The 17,251-nt window shown below is 47.9% G+C and overlaps 1 protein-coding gene across 4 annotated transcripts in view; it reads left to right on the top strand.

The window, feature by feature from the left end:
- Positions 1-573: 573 nt before the first annotated feature.
- The window catches only part of IL34 (interleukin 34), a 60,909-nt gene continuing 44,231 nt past the window's right edge, over positions 574-17,251 (top strand). For 2 of the 4 annotated variants that reach the window (XM_010850719.1, XM_010850717.1), the window contains exon 1: positions 585-738. The gene's annotated coding sequence lies outside the window, so the exon portion shown is untranslated. Of the gene's footprint in view, positions 739-12,483; positions 12,633-17,031; positions 17,104-17,251 lie in introns of those variants that run through there. The other 2 variants (XM_010850716.1, XM_010850715.1) reach the window with 2 other exon arrangements.

The following is a 17,251-nucleotide window of genomic DNA, read 5'->3' as shown; positions in this document are numbered from 1 at the left end:
AGTGCTCCTTGTCCTTGGAGATGGGCTTGAGCATCTGTTGTGTCACCAGGAACTCCCACAGACACTGTGCCACACCACGCATTACACCAGGACAGGCCCAGAGACATGGAAAGAAGGAAGCCCTCTGGCTGTGTGATCTTGGTTTAGATACTTCCTCTCTCTGGGCTCATGTCTCCATCTGTAGGCTGGGTATTGATTGGTCCTCAACACTGATGATATTTATCAAAGGCCTTTTCTTCCTCTGACGTTTGTTCCCCTGTGTACACATGCAGTCCAGACAGTACTACATCACTACGTTTAAGTTTTGTGGAAGGGTTCTTGTCGGAATAAATGTGCTAGGGAGAGGAGTTGGCATAGCCCCCTAAAACAGCCCATCCTGCCTAGGAGCCAAGACTTGGTCTGGGGACTTCCACCGTTAACTTGCCTGGCGCACTTGGTCAGAAGAGTTCCTGGCTGATCCTCTGGGCTTGTGGCCCCCTCCTACTCCACTCTCCGAGGCAGGCTGGGGCCACGTGGCCCTGCCCCGCCCTTGCTGGCTCCAGTTTCTGAATCAGTTGCAGTGGCCTGCTTTCCCCGCCCTTCCCATCAGTCGGGAAGCCTGGAATGTGCACTGGGGGAAGCCACAGCCTTTCCCACCTGGCACCCACTGCCCCCTGCCCTTGGTACCTGTTCCAAGCCCTGAAGCCCCTTAAAGCTGCCAGTGAAGCCCTAGAAGACTGTATCTTGGTACTAGAACAGGTAAGAAAGTGGTTGATTTTCTCTTATGTGGTTTTCTTTGCCTGACTTGTCCAAAACCCAACTTAGCTGCTTCCTTCACAGATCACAGCAAGAGGGATTTGAGCTAGACTTCAAAAACAGTCCCAGCAAGAAGCTCTGAATTACGTCTTAGAAAAATGGTGTGAATTCTCTGCTCTGCATTTCTTTTTTAAACCTTTGCTTTCATCAGCCTTGCAGGAAAAAAGCAGATCCAAATAGCTATAAAGCAAGTTACTTCTCTACGCATTCCCTTCTGAGTTTTGTAAATCAACAAACCCACATTCTTAAATGGTTGTCATGGGTTACTGAGGGCTCTTCCACCGGATATTGCTTTGGTTTTTAGATCTTAATGTATTGTGTGTGTGAGTTATGGACATGAATTACCTTATCAGAAATTGACTTAAAATTCTCTAAAGGAAAGGAGAAAATAAAATGGCATAAGTTAGCCTTCTTCCTTCAGATGGTTTTGTTGCAACAGTATTCTGAAATTAAAATGAAATGTTCTGCTTTTGCACTTTGCATGGAAACCAACTAACTGATTTTTAAGTCCGAGTGGTGTCCGCCAGGATATGCATCCTTTGTCCCTTAGTTGTGAGGTTCAGATTGCTTCCCCGTGTTTCGTGATTAATAATTCGACTTTTATGGACAACTCTGTGGAAATAACTTCTTTTAGATTTTTTTTTCTTTTAATCTCTCCTTGGATTTTATTCTCCATCCAGAATAAATACTTGGGATAAAGGGTAAGAACATTTTTGTAGCTCAGCTCATGTTACACATGGGGTCAGCTCATTCATAAGATTTTCAGGACCGTGATGGCATGAGGGAGTGGGTGGGGAACTTGTTTTCTCTAAATTTTTCAGGAAGTGGGCTGGAGGCAGTTTAGTACAGTGGTTAAGACTTGGCCTTTGAAGGCAGGAGAGCCTGAGCTTATATGAATAGCTGCCTGACCTTGAACCCTTACCTAATGACTTCAGTTAGTTCACATGTAGAATACAGACTTTAAAACTCCTTAGCGGTACAGGAAAGGTAGAGAGAGTATTTGTAAAACAGTGTTGGTGCCTAATAAGAACCCTGGAAGGCTCTTTCAAACCCAGGGCTTCCTCTGGGCCGTTTTAGACACGAGGCAGAATTGAGACAGTCACCTCAGGGGCATCTTTTTGACCTCTTCCCCCCTTCTAATTCAGCCTCCTGTTAGAGATGTTTTTTGCTCGTTTAACTTTGCCCCAATCCATGCTAAGACTGGTGAACTGGCCACTGGGGAACCAGCAGTTCAAATCAGCCTCTTTCTGAAGGTCACCCAGACTCTCGGCCACCAGCCATCAGATCTGAATGCCACCAGTCCCATCTCTTAGCCACCTTCCTCAGAGGGCAGGTCTCAGGGATCACTGGACAGAGTGGAGGGCTCCTCCAAAGCCTGTCGACCCACCTTTGTCCTCCACCCTGGTAGATCCCTGGGAGGCCACATTGAGGCACGGAGAAATGCTCCCAGGCTGGGTTCTAATTCTGACCATACCAATTCCTGGTCAGTGGACTCCTCTGAGTGTCAGTTTCCTTATCTGTAAAACGGGAATGTTAATACCTGCGCTAGAGAATTACATGAAATTATAGAGCTCAAGCGGCTGGCACTTAGTGGCCCATTACTGTGGAAGGTCAAGACCATGTTCCAAAGCCTTTGGGAAAGTACCAGAATTAGCCATAAAAGATAGGCAGAAGACTCACATTCATTGTCAGTCAACAAACACTCATCATTCATGGTGCTGGACGCTCGGGAGAGATGTATAACACAGGCTCCCTGCTCTTGGTACAGGTATACAGCCCATCCCAAGGGACAGAGGAGACAGTGGCTGCCTGGGCCCTGCAAGATACCCCGCTTGAAAGGGAAGAATAATCTGTGAGGCAGAGATGGAGAGGAAGGAGGACAAGATAAGCTGGCGTGGGGGAGCCTGGCTTGCAAGTTGGGCCCAGGGCTCTGGGGCTCTGCTCCAGCTCTGCCACGGGTCTTCTCTCCGGCCTCCAGTGAGAGTTAAGGTACTCAGGTTTCTTCCAGCTCCTTCCTTCTGGGGGTCTGCAAAGTGTCTCTGGAGGCCACACCCCCACACCCCTGTAACACTGTCTGTCCATGGTAGCTGTCCAGGACGCAGCCTTGGTCTTGGGAGGAAGAGGCATCCTATCCGAAGAGGACAGTCTGACCCTGTGACCCAGAGAGGCGCCACGGCAGTCTGAGAACGGCGGCCTCTGTGAGAATCGTGGAGCTTCTGGGCTCTGGCTACCCCGCACACTTTTGTCTGACAGCCGTGTCCCACAACTGGGGGGGTAGTGTACCCCGGAACAGGGTTGCGGTCATCCTGGTAATGTACTCCGGAGCTTCCCAGCAGCTGCCAAGAGTTCTGTCTGTGCATCTCAGCCAGGAAGGCTCAATAGCCACGCCTGGAGAACCAGCCAGGACTTCCCGTTTGGGGCCATCTTAAGTGGGTGAAGAGGTGGATGAGTGGGGATGTAGCTACAGTGAGCAAGGCTGAGGTCAGGGCGATGAGTCTAAAAGGCCAAAGAGATGTGGACTTGCTACTGTGGCCAGCTGCTCAGAAAGGTCAGGCCCTGCTCGTCAAGCTTGCTGGGTGCCTCTGGTCTCTTGTAGCATGAGAATGCCCATATTCTGGCTCAGGATTCTCTCACCACATCCAAGCTTTATCACCCACAGGCCTCCTCAATCTTCCCCTCAAGGAAGGGAATTTGGAGCATGCTATGACACGGGTGAACCTTGAGGATATTAAGCAAGATAAGCTAGACAAAGAAAGACAGATTCTGTACGATCGCCCTTATGGGAGGTAACTAAGAGGAGTCGAATGTGTAGAAGCAGTAAGGAGAACAGCAGTGGCCAGGAGCCGGGGAAGGAAGGAATGGGGAAGTTATCATTCAGTGGGTTTAGAGTTTCAGTTTTGGAAGATGAAAGACTTCTAGAGACAGACGGTGGTGATGGTTGCACAACAAAGTAAATGTACTTAATACCACTGGCATGGACAGTTAGAAATGGTTAAGATTTGCTGCTATGTGTATATCACTACTGTTTAAAACTTGGTGTGGGGGGATAAGTAGTATATGCCTCATAGGGATTAAGAATTGAATAAAGCAAGTGAACTGAATTATTATTAATGTCAGGTTCTGGACACATCCAAGACTTTTTGCCTCACAGACCCAGCACTGGAGAAGATTCGTGTGTCCCTGTGGGGAGCGCCTGTGCTGTTCTGCATGAGATGTTCAGGATGAGGTTCAGGGGAGACTTCCTGAAGGAATGACTGAGGCCCTGCCCAGAGGGCTCCTGGCATTGGTGGGATGAGTAGGTTCCAGATGCTGGAAAGTCCCTGGCAAAAAAAAAAAAAAATCACTCCCACTAAGGGACAGTTTGAAAGGGAGGAGATTTTAGATCCACCTGGAGAACTTGTGATCAGAGCTGTTTGAATGTGGAATGGGCTGTCTTATGGAGTACTGAGGTCCCCGTTAGTAGAGGCATGTAAGGAGAGTTTGGGCAAGTTGCAGATGAGACTCTTGCATGAGGCAAGGGTAGGGCCAGAGGGTTTCCTAGGCTCTGTGCCTCTGTGATGTGATCCAGTCCAAGCCTGTGTAAAGATGGGACCCAAGTCAGAGGAAGGGGGCAGGCAGGGGAAGGCATGCTGCCAGCCTTCCCCTAAATAACAGTAATGACAGCTGCTGCCATTCTGGGTAGAGACTGTGTTAAATGCTGAACCGGCTTGATTTGAGATCCTTACAAGCCCAGATGGTGGGTGCTACTATCGTCTCCATTTTACAGCTGGGAGCTGAGGCCCTGCTGCCAGTTCCCAGGCTTAAGTCTCCCGCCCAAGGTCAGGCAGTAGGCCACAGAGCTGGAGTTAGAACACAAGCAGCCTGGCGCTAGCCCTCTGCCTCTGCAAGCTGGCTGCTCCCTGCTCCCCTGCCCCAATGGCAGTCTCCCTGGGTGCTGACAGTCTCACGAGGCAGGGATCTAGCAGCTGCCCCACTCCCTCCATCTGGTTTCTCTACGGAGCCAGGCCCCACCTGCTTGGCTCCAGGGTTCAAGGTTAACCCTTGGCAGACAACACTGGCCTGAATTGAGAGCCAGGTTCCTGGTCACTCAACATCCCCCTTCGCCTTCTGGTAAACAGGACCCGGCTTGACAATTCTCTTCAAGGTTCCAAGTCTTTCCCATAGCTGTTGAGTGAGTTCATTCTGTCTTCTTTTGCAACTGTGTTTTTTCCAACGCAGCTCTTTGGGTGCCAAGACCTAGTCTGCATGATTCAATTTGTCCAAGTTCCCAGGCTTAGCACCCACAAGTCAATAGATGCCATCCCTAAAAGTGGCAGTACCACGGCCTCCTGTGTCCTCAGAGTTATAGAGGGAGCCCTGGCCGGGGTGGTGGCCTTACAGAATGACCCAGTTCGTGGGGCTGGCCTTGACACCTTATGAAGGTGCAGGCCGCTACCATGTAAAGACATCTCTGGACTTCCCTGGGGCTCAGTGGGTAAGTCTCCGTGCTCCTACTGCAGACTGGTCCCCCAACCAGTCTTCGATCCCTGGTTGGGGAACTAAGATTTTACACGTGGCCAAAATTTTTTTTTAAATAAAGATAAAGGCATCTTCATGCCAGTTGGTCACTATTTCACCCAATCCATACAGAGCCCGGGATTCTCCCATATTACAGATGAGGTGACTGAGGCTTGGAGAGGTGAATTCATGTGTTTAGAAATCAGGTCTTTCTCTCTCCCCTTGGGGTCTTGGAGGCTTCACACTGGTAGCTGATCTGACAGCGGTAGAAACAGTGCCACTTGCTGTTTGGCTGCGTAACGTACCCTCAAGATTTCTGCCCCACTGCCTCCTGGCCCTCACTGCCACCCTGGGAGCAGGCCCGGGAAGTGCTGTTTCATGGATGAAGAAGGTGATCTGGGGCTTCCCAGGGCCTCACAGAGGAGGGGGTACGCCAGGGCAGGGCGGTGAACCTTCTGGTCCTCCTTGCTCTGCAGGCCCCTTCCCCGCCCTGCACTGGTCCAGGCTGTGGAGCCCTCCTGCTGGCCTCCTTGGAGGCTCTGTCCCGGGCCCCAGTGAAGTGAGTTAGGCACAGAGGCCAGCAGACTAGCTGGCCCAGAAGAGGCTGGGCTGGGGCCAGGTACTTTCCAATGTCCTCCCGCAGCTGGGAAACCTTTCTTGGATGACAAGGTGCCTCCCGGTCTTGCTTGCCCTGGTCTGCCTCTCAGCCCAGAGAAGACTCCTCTTCTCCCTGTCCACGGAAGTCACATAGGCAACATAATCAGCGATGGTTTTCCGGAACCTGTGAGCCTATGAAGCGTGACTGTTAACCCCAGAGGAGGAAGCTGAGGCTGGTTTAGAATCTGGGACTTAAACTATCTGCTCTCTGCTGGCAAAATCCATAACATTGGATGAATCATTTTCACTGTATACTTTTTCAGTTTTCAGTAATAATTGGTGTTTTTTTTTAATGATGGTTTCAATTTACAGAACAGTTGAGGCGAAGGTGTAGAGAGCTCCACATAGCCACCATAGATACACAGTGCTGCACATTACTAATATGGGTTATTAATGTGATGTTTGGTACAGTTGATGAATTATCATTAATACATTATTATTATACTGGGAGGGATTGGAGGGATTGGGGGCAGGAGGAGAAGGGGACAACAGACGATGAGATGGCTGGATGGCATCACCGACTCGATGGACGTGAGTTTGAGTGAACTCCAGGAGTTGGTGATGGACAGGGAGGCCTGGCGTGCTGTGATTCATGGGATCACAAAGAATCAGACACAACTGAGCGACTGAACTGAACTGAACTGACTGAATACATTACTAAAATTCATAGTCTCCATTAGGGTTCACTCTGGCGTTACACACTTACAGGTTTATTTATTTTTGGCTCTGCCGGCTCTTGATTGCTGTGTGTGGGCTTTCTCTGATTGTGGCAAGCAGAGACTACTCTAAGCTGAGGCTCACAGGTTTGCTGAGCACATGAGCTCAGTGGTTGCCGCGCACAGGCTTGGTTGCTCTGTGGCACGTGGGATCTTCCTGTACCAGGGGTCGGACCCATGTCTTCTGCATTACCAGGCGGATTCCCAACCTATGAACCACCAGGGAACTCCCTATATGGTGATTTAAAAAAAAATATTTATTTGGCTGTGCTGGATCTTAGTTGCGGCATGCAAACTCTTAGTTGTTGTACATGGGATCTAGTTCCCTGGCCAGGGATCGAACCCTGGCCCCCGCATTGGGATCACAGAGCCAATGGACCACCAGGTAAGACCCACTTATATGGTGACTGACAATCTGTACAAATATAGGCAATGTGTTCTTCAGCCCTTGCATCTAATAAGTGGTACCAGTGTTACTGAGTAGGGGATGGTTCTTCATATAGCTGTACCTCCTGGGAATATAGCAGGCAAATACCCAGTTGGCCCAGGCCCTGTAGGAACAATTCTGTAAAGAGTCTGGGAGTCCTTTCCCTCAAGGCATGGCTTAGACCTCCTGCAAGAACTGTTCCCCAGGCCCTTTCAGGCATGTGAACCTCCATTAAAGACCTCTCAGAGGTCACCTTCCTTCATCACGGGGCTTAGAGGAACGGTTGCTGTCCTGGCTTCTGCCTCTAGCTCATCTTGCACAAGTGTTCCCTGAGTGTGTTCACCAGGTTACTCCCCTGCTCACAACCTGTGCTGGTTCTGTGATGCCTGGCACACCGAGAGGTGCCTGGCACTGAAGGCCTTCTGTAGTCTGGCGTTGTCCTGCCTGTCCAGAGTGCACTCCCATGACACCCCGATGCTGCTCCTCAGCTCTGGACAAAGGACCTTCTCTGCTGTCCTGAGCACTTGCCCTGTAGCCTCATCTCCATTCCGTGCTCCCTTTATCCCCACTTCTCCCTCCTCAGTAACGTCTCTTGTCCCCGTTTTCCATCTTCATCCTCTGGCTTGAGTCTCCTTCTCCCTGCCATGAAGCCTACTTGGACCACTTTGGCCGAATTTGATCTACCCTTTTTCAAGCACTTATTACATTTACTGTCCACACCATACAGACTAGCCTTGAATCATTCTGTACATGTTCTCTGGGCCTGCCTCCCAAGATCACCAACTAGCCTGTGATTTCCATAAGAGCAAAGAACTGGATACCCAAGAGCCTATGGTGGTTCTGGGCATACAGTGCCTGCTTACCAGCCATTAACAACAAGACACTGCATATGGAAATGGTCTGTAACTCTCAGGTAAGATAGCAAGATGCTCAATAAGGCTCTTAAGTGTTACCATATTCCATTGATTCTAAAACACACCTTTCTCCCACTCCCTGCATTTTAACATCTCCTCTGAAATCAGGATAAACGGCAAATCACAATTTAACTGACAGTTTTTTTTCCTCTTTCACAGTGTCACATATAATTTTGGTGCATTTTATAACCATTGTGCATTAGACTTAAGGAGATGAGGTGTTACTGGTTGATGTGAGAATGTTTCTGGAATGGACCTGCTGATAAAGCTTCTGGGAGAAATGCGGGCAGTCTAGGAAAGGTGAAGGGAAACTGGGTGAAGAGAAGATGCTGGGGGAGATGACAGATGCTGGGAGAAGTGGGGGATACCAGAAAAGGACGGGAGGGCACCCGACTGAGCCCGGAAGCTTTTCCAATAACTCCGAGTTGATTCAGCTATTCCTTCTTTTCATATTCCTATCCTCTGTGCATATGCTACTTCAGAGGCTGATTCCCAGAGGCAACCTCTGGGTCCCTCTCTGAAGTTGCAGGGTGCTCAGGAGAAGGCAATGGCAACCCACTCCAGTGTTATTGCCTGGAGAATCCCAGGGATGGGGGAGCCTGGTGGGCTGCCATCTATGGGGTCGCACAGAGTTGGACACGACTGAATCGACTTAGCAGCAGCAGGTTACCCCTCCAGCTTCAGATTCTTTGGGGTTTCATCTCATATGCTGGGCCTCCCTTAGCTTCACAGTCACATTCTAGCTGCATAAAGCTGCTGGGTGGGAGAGTGTGGTCTTCTTTTGCCTTCAGACTGCCCTCTAATGTGGCATTATCAGCAAGGGCTTTGGGGTAGACATATTCAAATTTAATACTTGCTGTCCCATTTGTTAGCTGTGTGAGTTTTGGTAGCTTGTAAAACTTTCTGAGCTTTGGTTTCCTCATCTTTAAAGTGAGGGTGAGAGAATTCCCTGGAGGTCCAGTGGTTAGGACTCTGCACTCTCACTGCTGAGGGTGCGGGTTCAGTCCCTGGTCAGGGAGCTAAGATCTTGCAAGTCACAAAGCACAGCCAAAAAAAAAAAAAGGAGGAGAATTTCTAACTCTGGTATTGATGTGCATGTGTAGTGGTGGAAAGGAGATTAAATGACATTAAATGATTCACATTAGCTCTTATTATGTTGCTGCTTATCATCACTGTCCTTTTAGTCTTTTTATTCAAGCTGAGGTAGCCCTTTCAGCCCCTGAGGTAGCTTCTCACGGACACTGCCTACATTATCAACCCAGATTTTACGGGCCCCAAATACCCCTGAAGCAGAGGGAGCACCGTCTCCCGGGCCATCCCCAGCGCTGCCTGGGAGCTCTGACTCTTTTCCCTCTTTCTGTTAGTTTCCTCTGAGCACCTGGCTGTTGCCTGCTGATCACCAGAGCTCTAGTTTCATTAGAGAAATAAAGAAAAAGGCCATGTAAGGTTATAGCTAAAACCAACATAAGGAAAAAGAAGTGTAAGTGAGGCTCCTTTTCAATGAGATGTAAGATTTGATAGTTTTCCAGGGAAACTACAAAAAGATCCAGAAATTCAGGATACAAAACAATCAGCACATTTTTTTATGCATAGCTGAGCTGCATGGACGGCCTCTGGACAAGACCGTAAAGGAAGTTGGGAGGGAGCAAGGCTGCTTTGCCTTTCCTGAGGGCCCTTCACTGGTCTGGATAACCCAGGGAAGTAGACTGGAATAGCCACAGAGACTAGGGCCAAAGTTCTGAGCCTACATGAAGAAGGGAGGTAGAAATGAGATCCCCACATACAGCTGAGACTCTCAAGGGTTTAAGCCTCTTTTAAGTGAAGTAAGGCCAGCAAAAATTCAGCCACTAAGGCAGAGGAAGAAGCTTTTCTAACCTGGACTGGGTCTGGTTGGAGACAAGGAAGGCCTCCTGTTAGAAATGTATAATCACATCTGCCCTCTTTTGGATTTGGGATTAAATTTACATTACTCATGTGATCCTAGAGTCTCTAGGCCAGGAAGTGATCATAAAAACTACTCCCGGTTGGAAAATTCATAGAGAAAGAAAGTAGAATGCTGGTGGGCAGGATGTGGCCAGTGCGGAGGAGGCGGGAGGAAAGGGAGTTGCTGAATGGATACAGAGTTTCCCTTTTGCAACATGAAGAGTCCTGGAGATTGTACAATAACATGGAAATATTTAGCACTCTTGAACTGCATGCTAAATTTTATGTTATGTATATTTTACCACAATAAAAAAAAAAACTGCAAAAAAGATTTGGAGGGATTTCCCTTAAGGATTTTATTCTTGAGTGAGAAAAGTAAGAAATGGAGATGGGTGTTAATATGATCCCCTTTTGGCAAAGTGACTCCAAATAAAGCCAAACTTGACCCCAAACCCCACACTTGTATTTGCCTGTGAATTTCTGTATAAACACACAGGAGCATGAAGAAGGTAGTGAAGGCTTCCCATCAGGGTTGCTTGTGTAGGGCTGCAGATGAAGAAAGAGAAGGAAAATAAAAAGATTTTGGTGCAATTGAAAATATCTACAGTACCCAGCCTTCACTCTGTCTGCTCTGACCCTGTTTATGAAAGAGGATATCTGTGAGTGCTTGCCTCCATGGGATAAAAAATTAGATTGCGGACTTGCAGATATGCCCTCTGTGCCAATGGAGAAGAAAGCAAGTTATATGGATCTGGTGATCTTACTTTATTTACACAAATAAGCAAACGTCAGTTCTATGTGTGTATACACCCTCATGTATTGCTGTGAGCATGGAAAAGATGTGGAAAGACAGGTGTCGGCAACTAACGCAAAGCCAGACACTGCTGTAAAAGCAAGGCACGTGACATACAGCCGGGAACGTGACGGAAAGCCAGGGCACGTGACACAAAGCTGGGAACGTGACGGAAAGGCAGGGCACCTGACGAAAGCCTGGGCACCTGAGAAAGCCAGGGCACGTGACGTGAAGCCGGACACGTGACGTGAACCCAGGGAACGTGACGGAAAGACTCTGCACCTGACAGAAAGCCAGGGCACGTGACGTAAACCCAGGGCACACGGGGGAAAGACGGAGCACCCGACATAAAGCTGGGCACCTGACGTCAAGTCGGACGCGTCACACGCCCTCGACGTTTTGTCGCTTACGGTTTTGGAAGCTGGAAGTCGAACACCAAGGCCACGCTCGCTCCGAAGGTTCCGGCTGGCTCCCGCCTTACCTCTGCCCAGGCTCGAGGCCGGCTGGGGTTTGAGGCGCGCTGAGGGAAAGACGGGGGAGGGGCGTGGGGGTGGGGGTGGAACCCGAGGGTGCCCACCTCTGTGCCGTGGAGAGAGGGCCCCGCCTGGCCCACAGACGTTTCTGGAAGATCTTGAAGAACCGCCCTTTCCTTGAGCAGTTTCTCGCCTGTTAGGCGGGTTTTGAAGCCCTGCCCCTCCCAGCCTGCGTCCTCCGCGCCTCCTTCCCCCTTGCCATCTGCCAAGGTGATCTGACCTCCCTGCCAGCTGGGCGTGCAGCTTTTTGTCTTCGTGTGCCAGTCCCCGGCACGTGGGAGAGGCTTGGGTCAGGAACGCATGTAGAGCAGAATTTAACTCTGACCCCTCTAAGTTTCAGGGGCACAGGCAAGAGTAGGGGTCGTGGTGGAACCAGGGAGGGTCCTGGGTCAGACTTATGTGTGTGATGAGGGCGGGGTGGGGGGAGGTTGGCGACTGATTACTCCTGGCCCCCGACCTCTCGACCTCTCAGTTCCAAGTGGCTTGGGAACAGGGCACTGCCTCTGATTCTACCTTAGCTGCGATACTGATGCCTGTTACAAAGACAGAGGAGGCCTCCTTTGTGGGTCTCTCTGCATTAATTAACACGGTGATTGAATTCTCCTCATGGTAGGCACTGAGCTAAGAATTCAGTGGGGCCTATGTTCCAGAGGGGTGGGAGATTCAAAACTACTAATGCATAGTTGTTTAATTACAGCTATGATAGCTATTATGAAACACAGGCCCCATTGCCCTTGGAAGGTGTAACAAAGCAAGTTTGATGATGAGCCAGAACAGAGCCTGTGCGCCAGGGCCTGTGTTCCTGCCAATGGTCTTATTAGAGCAGGGCTTGAACCCAAACTCAACAAGTGTGAGGCCAAACCTTTGCGGGAAGTTGTGCCTTGTGTGACCAATACACTCCCCATAGCGGGGACCTCTGCAAACACCCCCATTTCCCTTCCACCACTCCTTCCCGACTCAGTTCAAACAGGAGTTTCTCAAACTGCATTTTTCAGATGGGTGAAGTGAGGCCTATAGAAAGGAACTGATTTGCTCTCTAGGTCCCAAATTAGTAAGAAGCCAAAGCCAGGCTCCCTGGCACCATGCTCAGCCTGCCCGAGTCCCCACAGTCCATCCTCTGTGATGAGCCAAAAAATGAAAAACAAAGCTGCTCTGTTCACCCAGATTTCTGTTTTCTCCATTGTTCTCCACTAGGGACATTCCTGAATTGGCAAAGAAGGGACTGGCTCAGCCTCTCCTGGCAGTCAATTGGCTATGCTGCGCCTAACCAGAATTGAGAAGTCAGGAGACAGAGTTAGAAGAAGTTTGAGACTTTGAGGACCTCCCAACTAGAACAGAGACAGTGACCTCCCACCTGGCTCAGGACCCTGTGATCAGGTCAAAGGAAGAGGGGCACTGCGGGGCTGGGGTGTGCGTGTTACGGGGTGGGGATGGAAGGCATACAGAGAGACAGCTGCCTTGGAAAGGGAGCAGCTGGAGCAAACTGGATCTTCTGTGGGTCCAGGGCAGCACGTGAAAGTGTCTGGGAGGGTGTGGGTGAGGGGAAGGGGAGATGGGAGGAGAGAGAATTAGGCTGGCAGGGGATGGGGGAAGGGCTTTATGCTCAGGGAACAGCAAGTGCAAAGGCATTGAGGCCAGTCAATCATCATGTGAGGGGAGGGGTGGACTCCAGGGATGAGAGCCTGACCCCTTGGTGATCCTGGCTCCATGGAGCGAAGAAAGGATCATGAGAGTCTTGTCCTGTGAGAGGAGACAGTTGTCTTTTCTCTGCCTTAGGCTGAGAAAAGCAGACAACCCTCCTCTTTCTCCGAAAATGCACATGTGCAATATTTTTTTAGTTTTTGCTTTTTTAAATTGTGGTAAAATATACATAACATACGGCTTCCTTGGTGGCTCAGATGGTAAAGAATCTACCTGCAAGGCAGGAGACCCAGGTTTGACTCCTGAGTCGGGAAAGATCCCCTAGAGAAGGGAATGGCTTCCCACTCCAGTATTCTTATCTGGAGAAATCATGGACAGAGGAGCCTGGTGGGCTATACAATCCATGGGGTCATAAAGAGTCAGACATGACCGAGCGACTAATACACACACACACACACACACACACACACACACCATAAAATGTACCATTTTTAAAAAGAGTTTTTTTTTATGTGGATGATTTTTAAAGTCTTTATTGAATTTGTCACAGTATTGCCTCTCTTGTTTATGTTCTGGTTTCTGGCCTGTAGGATTTTAGTATTCCCCCCTCTCAATCCCGAATTGGAAGTCAAAGTCTTAACTACTGGACTGCCAGACCATCCTTGAAAACTCCCATTTTAAACATTTTTAAGTGTGCGGCTCATTGATATTAAGCACATTTACAATGTTGCATAACCATTATCACTATTTATAGAACTTTTTCATTATCTCAAACAGAAACTCTGTACACATTAAACAGCTCTTCCTTTCTCCCTCTCTCCATCCCCTGGTAACCTCTATTATACTTTCTAGCTCTAGATTTTGCCTGTTCTACATCCCTCAATATATATGAAATTTTTAAAGAATGAGTTTATTGTGGTAAAATTGACATGCAATAAACTGCACGAAAGTGCACAACTTGCTAAATTTTGATTATGCGTTTGTTGTTGTTTGGTCATTAAGTTGTGTCCCACTCTTTTCAAACCCGTGGACTACAGCACGCCAGGCCCCCCTGTCCTTCACTGTCTCCTGGAGTTTGCTCAGATTCATGTTCATTGAGTCAGTGATGGTATCTAATCATCTCATTCTCTGCCTCCCACTTCCCCTTTTGCCTTCAGTCTTTCCCAGCATTAGGATCTTTTCCAGTGAGTTGGCTTTTTGCATCAGGTAGCCAAAGTGTTGGAGCTTGAGATTCAGCGTCAGTCCTTCCAATGAATATACAGGGTTAATTTCCTTTAGGACTGACTGGTTTGATCTTGCAGTCCTGGGGACTCTCAAGAGTCTTCTTGCTTACTTCAGCAGCACATATACTAAAATTGGGACAGTGCAGAGATTAGCATGGCCCCTGTGCAAGGATGATATGCAAATTCATGAAGTGATGCATATGAAAAAAAATGTCTTCTTCAGCACCACAATTCAAAAGCATCAATTCTTTGGTGCTCAGCCTTCGTTATGGTCCAACTCTCAACATCTGTACATGACTACTGGAAAAACCATAGCTTTGACTCTTCCAGACCTTTGTCAACAAAGTGATGTCTATGCTTTTTAGTACACTGTCTAGGTTTGTCACCTAGACATAGCTTTCCTTCCAAGCAGCAAGCGTCCTTTAATTTCATGGCTGCATTCACTGTCCACAGTGATTTTGGAGTGCAAGAAAATAAAATCTGTCACTGTTTCCACTTTTTTCCATTTAATTTGCCCTGAATTGATGGGATTGGATGCCATGATCTTAGTTTTTTGAATGCTGAGTTTTCAGCCAGCTTTTTCACTCTCCTCTTTCACTCTCATCAAGAGGCTCTTTAGTTCCTCATCACTTTCTGCCATTAGAGTGGTATCATCTGCATATCTGATGTTGTTGATGTTTCTCCTGGCAATCTTGATTCCAGCTTATGATTCATCTAGCCTGGCATTTTGCATGATCTACTCTGCATATAAGTTAAAAAAGTAGGGTGACAATATATAGCCTTGACGTACTCCTTTCCTAATTTTGAACAGTCAGTTGTTCCATGTCTGGGTCTAACTGTTGCTTCTTGACCTGCATACAGGTTTCTCAGGAGACAGGTAGGGTGGTCTGGTATATTCTCATCTCTTTCAGAATTTTCCATTTTGTTGTGATCCACACAGTCAAAGGCTTTAGCATAGTCAATGAAGCAGAAGTAGATGTTTTTCTGGAATCCCCTTACTTTCTCTGTGATCCAGTGAATGTTGGCAATTTGATCTCTGGTTCCTCTGCCTTTTCCAAACCCAGCTTGTACATCTGGAAATTCTTTGTTCATGTACTGCTGAAGCCCTAGCTTGAAGGATTTTGAGCATAACCTTACTAGCTTGTGAAATGAGCACAATTGTATGGTAACTTTGAACATTTTTTGGCATTGCCCTTTGGGATTGGTATGAAAACTGACGTTTTCCAGTCCTGTGGCCACTGCCGAGTTTTCCAAATTTGCTGGCATGTTGAGTGCAGCACTTTAACAGCATCATCTTTTAGGATTTGAAATAGCTCAGCTGGAATTCCATCACCTCCACTAGCTTTGTTCGTAGTGATGCTTCCTAAGCCCCACTTGACTTGACACTCCAGGATGTCTGTCTCTAAGTGAGTGACCACACCATCCTGGCTATCCAGGTCATTAAGACTACTTTTGTGGAGCTCTTCTGTGTATTCTTGCCACCTCTTCTTAATCTCTTCTGCTTCTGTTAGGTCCTTACTGTTTCTGTCCTTTATCTTGCCTATCCTTGCATGAAATATTCCCTGATACCTCCAGTTTTCTTAAAGAGATCTCTAGTCCTTTGTGTTCTATTGTTTTCCTCTATTTCTTTGCACTCTTCATTTAAGACGGCCTTCTTATCTCTCCTTGTTATTCTCTGGAATTCTGCATTCAGTTGGGTATATCTTTCCCTTTCTCCCTCACTTCTCTTCTTTCCTCAGCTGTTTGTAAAGCCTCCTCAGACAACCATTTTGCCTTCTTGCATTTCTTTTTCTTTGAGATGGTTTTGGTCACTGCCTCCTATACAATGTTACCAACCTCCGTCCATGGTTCTTCAGGCGCTCTGTCTACCAGATCTAATCCTTTGAATCTGTTTGTCACCTCCATAACATAAGGGATTTGATTTAGGTCATACCTGAATGACCCAGTTCTTCCCTGGTGGCTCAGATGGTAGAGAATTCATCTGCAATCCAGGAGACCATGTTCGATCCCTGGGTCAGAAAGATTTCCTGGTGAAGGGAATGGCAACCCACTCTAGTATTCTTGACTGGAGAATTACATGGACAAAGGAGCCTGGCAGGCTACAGTCCGTGGGGTCACAAAGAGTCAGAACAACTAACACTTTCACTGAACAGCTTAATGGTTTTCCCTACTTCTTGATCATGCACGCAGTAAGCCAAATAATGCCTATACCAGCCACTGCCTAAATTTCCTTGTGCCCTTTTAAATTCCTCTCTCCCCAGTAAACTACTGTCTGCTTTCCGTCCCTGTGGATTAGTTTGGATTTTCTTGAGTTTTAAGTACATGGAATGACACAGTTCATCCTCTTTCTTCTGGGTGGTTTGGTTTCTTTCAGCATAATTGTTTTCAGATTCAGTCACTCACGCTGTTGGGTGCCTCAGTAGTTCATTCTTCTCATAGCTGAGTAGTATTCCATTGTGTGATCTACCATAATCGTTTGTCCGTTCACCTGCTGATGAACATTGAGATTGTTTCTAGCTTTTGGTACGCGTAAATAGAAATTCAGTGGATTTTTGTATGTAGATTGTGCCCTGCAGCCTTCCCTGGTGGCTCAGCTGGTAAAGAATCCTCCTGCAATGCCGCAGACCTGGGTTCGATCCCTGGATTGGGAAGATCCCCTGGAGGAGGGAACAGCCACCCACTCCAGTATTCTGGCCTGGAGAATTCTATGGACTGAATATCCATGGGGTCACAAAGAGTCAGACATGACTGAGCGAGTTTCACTTCACTTCACTTGGGTCCTGCAACCTTGCTGAGCTCTGTTATTAGCTCATCTTGTTCTCAGTTTTAGGGACAGAGCATTCAGTTGTTCATCATATAAGTTTCTCATAGACGCCCTTTTGCAGCTTGAGAAAATTCCCTTCTCTTCATAGTTTGCTGAGAGATTCGTCGGGAGTGGAATGCTGGATTTTGTCAGAGGGACAAAATCTACGGCATCTGCTAAGGTAATCATTGGTTTTTCTTTTTAGTTTGCTAATGGTGGTGGGGGCAGAATTCACAACGCTTGATTTTCAAATGTGAAACCAACCCTTCATTCCTGGTACTGCCTGTGAGATTAGAGTAGGACGTGGGAATTGGTGCCTCTGGAGAATC

Source organism: Bison bison, unplaced genomic scaffold, assembly GCF_000754665.1.
Source record: "Bison bison bison isolate TAMUID 2011002044 unplaced genomic scaffold, Bison_UMD1.0 scf7180017864295, whole genome shotgun sequence".
NCBI lineage: Eukaryota > Metazoa > Chordata > Mammalia > Artiodactyla > Bovidae > Bison > Bison bison.
This window is presented reverse-complemented; position numbering and strand designations above follow the sequence as displayed.